The following is a 7,770-nucleotide window of genomic DNA, read 5'->3' on the forward strand; positions in this document are numbered from 1 at the left end:
CGTCGATATTCTAGAACGTATTTAAATTTATAATAAATGTAATCTGATATATATGTTTCAGACTTGTTTGGTCCATCAGTCCATGTCCACACCATAATTAAGCTAGGCGCGTCACACTTGTTTAGGTGTGAGTTTAGTTTACGCCACAACTAGAACGTGCTAAAACTTTCTAAACCCTATGCACCGTGTTTCATAGAACCAAAGTAGGAGTACTCCGTATATGACTAGTTACGAAACAGGACCTTCCTACTTTGGTTGCTATAATTTATAATTAGAAGATTATCCCTTAATTCTAATAACTTGCCATCCGAATCATCTCGATCAGCGTGATGATTATGATCACCAGTTTACTCCCTCCATCCATATATGTTTGATCGGCGTATTTGTCACACGAAAAGATCCAGGATTTTTCTTGCGGTCGCACGCTGACTGAGATCATTCGTTTGGGTGAAAATCGTTCAAAGACTGAGGACGATGGGCAATGAAGCGTTGAATGATTTGCGTGGGAGTGTTTCTTCTTCCTTAGTCTCCGTGAAGCTAACAAATACGCTGATCGAATAGGATGGAGGGAGCATCTGCTTGCATTTTCGGCGGATCATCATCGGCGGCTTGTTTCGGCCCTTGGGTCCTGTGCTGATTCGGTGGACCCCACATGCATAGAATCCAAGCAAAATCTCCTCCAGATTTCTAGCTTATGCAAATATCTTCCCCGTTATTAGCCATTTTCAGTCAGTTATTATATGTATACGTATAGAAAAAGATCTACGTGGATTAACTTGTACGGCAACAGGCTAAGAAGGAATATCTGTATTGCATGGTCAGTCAATCATTGGCCTAGCTAAACCGCTGATCGAAATGTTATTTACTTTATTTATGCCGATGAATTTTTTTTAATGTTAGGATCTTTTACTAAGGAAAAAAAATCTGGTTGAGGAATAGATTTTTTTTAATGCTAGGGTCTTTCTCTTCATCAGGTCGCTACTTCCCGGACAGGGCTATCGATTTGGTCGACGAGGTGTGCGCGGCCGTGAGGCTGCAAAAGAACGGCGAAAGAGGCAACAAGGAAGCGACAGCGGGATGCCCATGGACGACGACAACGTCGTCGCACCGGACCTCATAGCGCAGGTGTGGCGGAACCGTCCAACTTAAACTTGTTTAAATGCGCCTAATTGCTGCCGACGCAGCAATTATCCGAAACGCATTTAAAACAGTATAAGTCCGGTCGTCCGTCGAGTATCCCTAGGACTCCTCGAAAGATCCACATCGTGTCTCATAGCCATACATCAGGATAGTATCCGCGATGGGATAGCATCAACAAATATTACATTTTTATAAACATATTAAAGGTACGATATATTACAACCATAGATTGAAGAAAACTTAATAGTGCAAGTTAATCCTTTGCTAAGAGTTAAATATAAACCAGTCCGAGGTAAGTAATTAAACATCTAAGTTTATTCTAGAGTATCATGAGACTCATAAGATACCCTAAATCTTCGGGGCTTCCTCTTCGGTGGGTCCCTGCTGGGTTTCTGAAAACAACAACAAGGATCCCCTGAGTACGAAGTACTCAGCAAGTCTGACCCATCTAACCAATATAATAGCTTTTCTGGAACTGTATGAAAGTTGTTTAGTGTACCGGCTGACTCATTTTTTGCCGAAAGAGCTTACTAAAAGTGAAACCTTAACTTTGTCTTTTATTTCAATTGAGTTATTACTTAACCAGTTTAGGTGATGAAAAAGAAATACCTTTGCAACAATAGGAAATTAAGTCATACAACAAATTAATTTGGAAAGACATTGCATTCATGAGATTACACTACGATGCTCAACAGTGATCAAGTGCATTCATAACCGAGAATTGCGGCGATCCGGATCAATTTGCATCCTGCAGGAGAGTACCCTGATCACCAGCCATATACGACTGTACAGGTCGTACGTAACGACTTTTTGATTAGCAAATCCAATGATTGGGAATAAGACTACCCGGACCCAGGGACGCACCCCCACATGGGACCCCACGTCTGGCCCGATCACCATGTGAGTTTCAGGCTACGCCCCTGCCAATCTCCAGCACGTCAAGCGCGGGTACGAAGTATTCCCGATCAGAGGGTTTACTAACCTACTGGGCTTTACTGGTCCCATACCCAGTAAGTGATCAGATGTCTTTCACTTGATCAAAGGTTAAGACAACGAATCGGACCTTAACCAGATTAGACTAGCAGACAGAACTACATCCTTAGCTTCTGTCCGCTTCTTAAATTCCAAGTCATCTTTCCATAATTAACATGCATGACTCAATATTTACCTTAAGGTTTGGTAAACCAAGTATTTAAGCAACTAAGCAATTTTAGACTTGGGTTATCTACTAAAGGTTTGAACAAGTGGCAAATATGTCCTTAAAACAAGGTATGATAATGCACAAGGATGGGTTTCAAGCAACTCCTAGACTTAGTGCATACATATAGCAAATAACCGATAATGGACACATGAAATATCGACTCCAAAATAATGGGTATAATGCACCGGGGCTTGCCTGGGATCAACAAAGGTTAGTTCTTCGGAAAACCTCTTTAGTAAAAGAGGCACTTCACATTTCGCGAACGCTGTCCATCTCCAGCTGAATTCCACGAATTCCACTTCAGGAGTTGTGACGTCTATGATTCAGTATATGCAAGAGTTAGAGATGCAAACTTTTGAATACAAGACTATACAACTTTCCTTCATGATAAAGTTGCAAGCCAACAGTGACTACACAATTTATCATGATAAAGTTGCAAGCCGACACACAAAAACCCGAAAAGATTAACCCACCATTTTTATTTTCTTTACTAATCCTACGTGAGACCTTTTCTTTTATTTTTAAAAGCATTATAATAATTTTCTAATCTCAAAACTTATTTCCTATGACTTAATAATGATTTGTGGATAATAAAGCATTTTTCAAGTTTTATACATTTAATAATGTTTAAGCATTTATTTAAATACCTTAACTAAAAAGGCATTAAATAAATACCTAAATTTTTATTATTTTTCCTAGGGTTTAAGATTTTTAATGCATAAAGGAAAATAAAACAATCCTAATAAAATTGGTTTCACTAATTTTGGGCACTTCTACAATTTCCTGTGAATTAAATGGTGAAAACCGGATTTAATCTATTTAGCTAATAAAAGAAAAACCTAAAGTTTATTCAAAACCCCGGTTCAAACTTTTCTTACCCAGCCTTCTTCTACCCACCATCACTTCCACCTAGGGCCCGCAAACTGGTCTCTTTACAAGCAAAAAGGCCCACCCGGCCTCCTACTCTCCTCCCTTTCTTCTTACTGATAAGCGGGGCCCACGGCTGGTACCTCTCCTCGGGCCGAAAAGTGGCCCGCCAGCTCTTATCCTGCGACGCGTGGGCCTCCTTGTGGCACGCCCTTTTGGGCTGGCTCTCTCCTCTCTCCTCCTTCTTAACCATCGGCCGGCCCATCTTTCTTTTTCCTTTTTCTTTCTCCGACGATCGGCCTGCTAATCCGGCCCATGGCCTATCTTTCAACCGCCAGCCCACCTTTCCCCCCCTTCTTTCTTCTTCACTCCCACCTGGGCCTCTTGGCCCACTTCTTTTCCAAGCCGATAAACGGCCCACCTGCTCCCTTTCTCCTTTTACGCCGCGCGGGCCAGCTGGGCCGGTGCCTTCCCCTGGCCCAAGATGGGCGGCTGGCCCTTTTTCCTTTTTGTTGCCCCCCTCTTGCGGCTGTCGTGCGGGCCCCCTTGGTCAGGGGCTTCTTCCTCCCCTGGCCAAGAACAGAGGCGCACGCCGACGGGGGAAGAACAGGGCGGCCCGGCCGACGGCGGCTCTCCGGCGGCTGAGCGGGACGGGGTGGCAGCGCCCAGGCCAGGCGCACCCGCGCCCAGCCACAGCTCGCCGAGAGGCGGCCCGAGCCGGCCCCTCCACGGGCGGTCACGACTCGGCCAGCGATCGGCCCTGGCGGCGCACGAAGGTGGTGCAAGCGCCTTCCACGACTCCTCCTTTATCTCCAACACGCTCGCAGGACTCCCCTAGACCCGCCAATTGAGAAGAAATGGCCGGTTCAGAAGCTCACCTCGTGGATTTGGTGACGGCGGCCGGTGGATTAAAACAGCGGCACACCGGAGCTTGACGGCGGGGAGCTGGGAAACGGAGGGGCGTGGGGCGTTGAGGAGGAGCTGGTGGACCCTTGGGCGGGTGGAATCGCAAAGAGGAGCGACGGCGTGGGTGAATCGGCCGGCAGCGGCGTTGCTTGACCGAGCTTTGGCTCGCATGGCAGAAGAAAAGGCGGAGGGTTAAACGAATAAGGGCAGGGCGGTAGTAATGTAAACTTTTACCGTGCATGCGTGCCACCTCGACAACCTGCACGCCTGCGTGAGCGCGGACGTGGCCGTTGTGCTGGCCGGCAAGCAGAAGTGCCGGCGGCGGCACGTCTCTGCTGATCTGCTCGTTTCCCTCTTCCTTCTTCTTCTTTAACTCCGAATTTTAGATCTCAAAATTGACCAATTCGAATCCAATCTCTCAAAAATCCCTTAAGCAATCTTGTAGACTAGTCTAAGAACTTCAATTGATAGATTGGCCTCCAACCGAAATAAGCACCCTAAGATCGAGATTTTGAAGCTCAAAGTTCCTGTCAACATTTCCTGTTAATTGAACCTCCACGATTCAGTTTCGACAGTCCTCAAATGTGGTCATTTACCCTCCTTTGGACCCAATTTCAGTGGCCCAAACTTATGCCATATAGTCCAACCACTCACCATTCGTGCTCTACAACTAATAAGGATTCCATTTTGCACAAGAAACCATATAACTTTTACACTAGATTTTTCTGAATGTGGCTCCAAACATTGCTAACCAATGCTGTTTTCCAGACTTAGAATTATTTCAGCAAGGAGCCCGAAATCTGCTCATTTGGTGACTTTTGGCTCCAATTTGAATTCAAACCTTCCACTTTCTATGGACAAAAACAATTCATTTGCCTTCTCCATAGCCTATATTTCACTAATGTCCAAAAACATCTGCTCACTTACAAGGAAATTTTTCCAGAAATTGGCTCTAAAGTCATGTACTCAACATCATTTTCAGACTTAGAAATTTCTCGCGTCTTCTCGGCTGAAATCAGCTCAACCTGCCATCTTTGGACTTCAGTATAAATGTGAATTCTCCACTCTCTCTGGCCCACAACATCCTACTCGGCTTGTCTAAAGACCATATTTCATTAATGTTCAGAAACGTTTACTCCCTTACATGAAAATTTATGCAGAAACCCATTTCGAAGTTGGGTACTCGTTATGATTTCCAGATTCGCACATTTTCGGACGGAAAATAGTAACTTTGTTGATTTCTTCTTCGATTATATTTCCGAGAGGTCTAGGACTTGAATTAGATCCCAAGCTTCACCCTTTTGAGTTCTAAATACTCTCGAGTCTCCATTTCATATCTTAGCCAAATCTATCCAAATTTGAAACTCCAATTTGCAAATTTGCTCAAATTTGACTTTGGCTCAATTTACCTTCCCCTAATCCAACTTTTCCATTAACTTCTTAATGTTATTCTTAAGCTATCATTAACACGGGGTGTTACAGCAGGTGCTGGCAATGTTGGGTGATTCAGCATTCTCAATTGCTTCGATCATCACAAATGTATAAATAGAACGTGATGTTCCGAATGTATGCCGTGCATATTGTGAGCAAATGGACGGGCATCCCGGTGACGGCCCTGGGGCGGGATGACCGGAAGAGGCTGCTCGACCTGACGCGGTGCTGCGCTCGCGGTCAGGCCTCGCCAACCCCGACCAGCCGTCCGGCTCCTTCCTCTTCCTCGGCCCACGGGCGTCGTCGGCAAGACCGAGCTCGCCAAGGCCCTCGCCGAGGAGCTTTTCGGCAACGAGAAGGTGTTCCTCCGCATCGACATGTCCGAGTACATCGGCGCAAGCTCCGTCACGAGCCTCATCGGCTCGCCTCCAGGGTATATATGTTCACAAATATCTCACGACATGCTCCAGTACTTGCACGTAAGAGCAACTCTAAAAAGTTCCCTTATATTACCCCAAAATCTGATTTAGGAGAAAAATGAAAAAAACAAGGTCCAACACTCCCATATTTTCTCCGCAAGGATACAACATCGCGAAAAACTCCCCAATCACCCCACGTGTATCCACGTCGCCATTCCTCCCCCAATCGGCCACAGGTCTTCCTTTCCCGCCTGCAGAGCCAATCCCGCCAAATTTTTTCCCCGCGCGCGTGAGGCAAGCGTCGGAGGCGTGAGCAGGCTTCCTTGGCGGCGCGAACGGGCCTGCGATGCATCGACCATGTTCATATGCTCCGGTCCAGCAGGGGCAAGAACGGTGCGGTGGCAACAAGGTGCGGCAGGTCCTGTCTGTCAGCGGCCACCTACACCAATGGCCTGTCGGGGACCGAAATTTGCACGGGTCCATTGGTGGCCGAACTTGGCCAGACCGGCGGCGGCAACTTGGGAAGTGATCTGCAAGGTCGAGGACCGGCGGCGGCATCAGCATTTGGTCTTACCTTTTTCTGAATCCAGGGATACTTTGTATAGTTTCTGAATCAATTCCTGATGAAAAATTTGCCCAACATGATGATTTGTCAGTTGTCGGAGTCGTTTGCCTTTTGGGAATCAAACATACATCAGCTTCCAATCGTGGGTCTCCTGCCATGCTCGAGATTACTAGGGTAAGTACGTTGGTATCGTCTAATAGATGGTCTCATGCATTGACACATAATCTTGAGATGACTTAACAGGCAACCCATACAATGGATTGTCTTATAAGTTGTCTGGTATAGCTATATAATTTCTTAATATGTGCATATGAAAAAAAGGAAATATTATGAGTTGCATGGTAACAATAACTCATACAATGGTTGTTAAGTTGTCTCGTAGTCCTACAATTTAGCTCATGTGAAACAACCACCTCTTTCTAACAACTACCTCTTTCTCTCTCCTTGCTCTCTCTCTTTCACATCATCAAAAATTCTACGTGATACTGTATGAGACGACCTATGAGACCATTGATGTGTAACAGTATACTTGCTGATTGGACAATTATGTTTCTATTGATACATACTATCCCCTTAATGGTTTGCATCGTTTCTGAATCCTTGCATTCCTGTAGAAAAATGAGCGCAACATGGTGCGCAACTGATTTGTCAATTGTTGTGCTGTGATTTTCCTGATGGGATTGTTGGAATTGTTGAACCCAATGGCAGGTTTGACGGGCGGAAGCGGCAGCAAACTACTGTGCGGCGCAAGGAGGGGCGATGGGAGGAAGGACTAGCGGCAGCGTTGGAGGGTGATAGGAGAAAAACGTTAGGAGAGAGGGAGTTCATGTGAGGAGGAGAGAGGTTGGCCCAACTGATGGGCCCATTAATACTGATGTGGTCTGTTTTGAAATATTGGGAGGCTAGAGTTTCCAAAAAGTTTTTTCCCAAAACTATGTACTGGGGGCTCTTTCAAAAAAAAATTCCTCCAAAAACATATCAATCCATAGCAGATCACTAATAACTACCCCAATATTTTAAAATAGGCCACCTTCTTTGACTTTTGCTCACATTCACCGTATCCGGACCGACCAACTGTGACCCGCCATTGTACGCGGTCACCTACTGCAACGAGCACTCGTGCAACAGCACCTTCCTCACGCCCTCCCCCTCCAAGTTCCAGCTCCAGACCTCCTCGGGAAAGGTCGTCTCCATCTGCAAATATTTCTGCAAATAGGTAAATTTACAAGTTAAATCTAAAA

The 7,770-nt window shown here is 45.6% G+C and overlaps 1 long non-coding RNA gene across 1 annotated transcript; it reads right to left on the reverse strand.

The window, feature by feature from the left end:
• Nucleotides 1–1,306: 1,306 nt before the first annotated feature.
• LOC140221483 (uncharacterized) lies at nucleotides 1,307–4,465 on the reverse strand. Its single transcript, XR_011897286.1, has 3 exons — nucleotides 4,087–4,465; nucleotides 2,537–2,657; nucleotides 1,307–1,532 (listed from the first exon to the last, which is right to left on the reverse strand). It is a non-coding gene; the product is annotated as an uncharacterized lncRNA (long non-coding RNA).
• Nucleotides 4,466–7,770: the final 3,305 nt, after the last annotated feature.

Source organism: Setaria viridis, chromosome 9 (genome assembly GCF_005286985.2).
Source record: "Setaria viridis chromosome 9, Setaria_viridis_v4.0, whole genome shotgun sequence".
Lineage (NCBI taxonomy): Eukaryota > Viridiplantae > Streptophyta > Magnoliopsida > Poales > Poaceae > Setaria > Setaria viridis.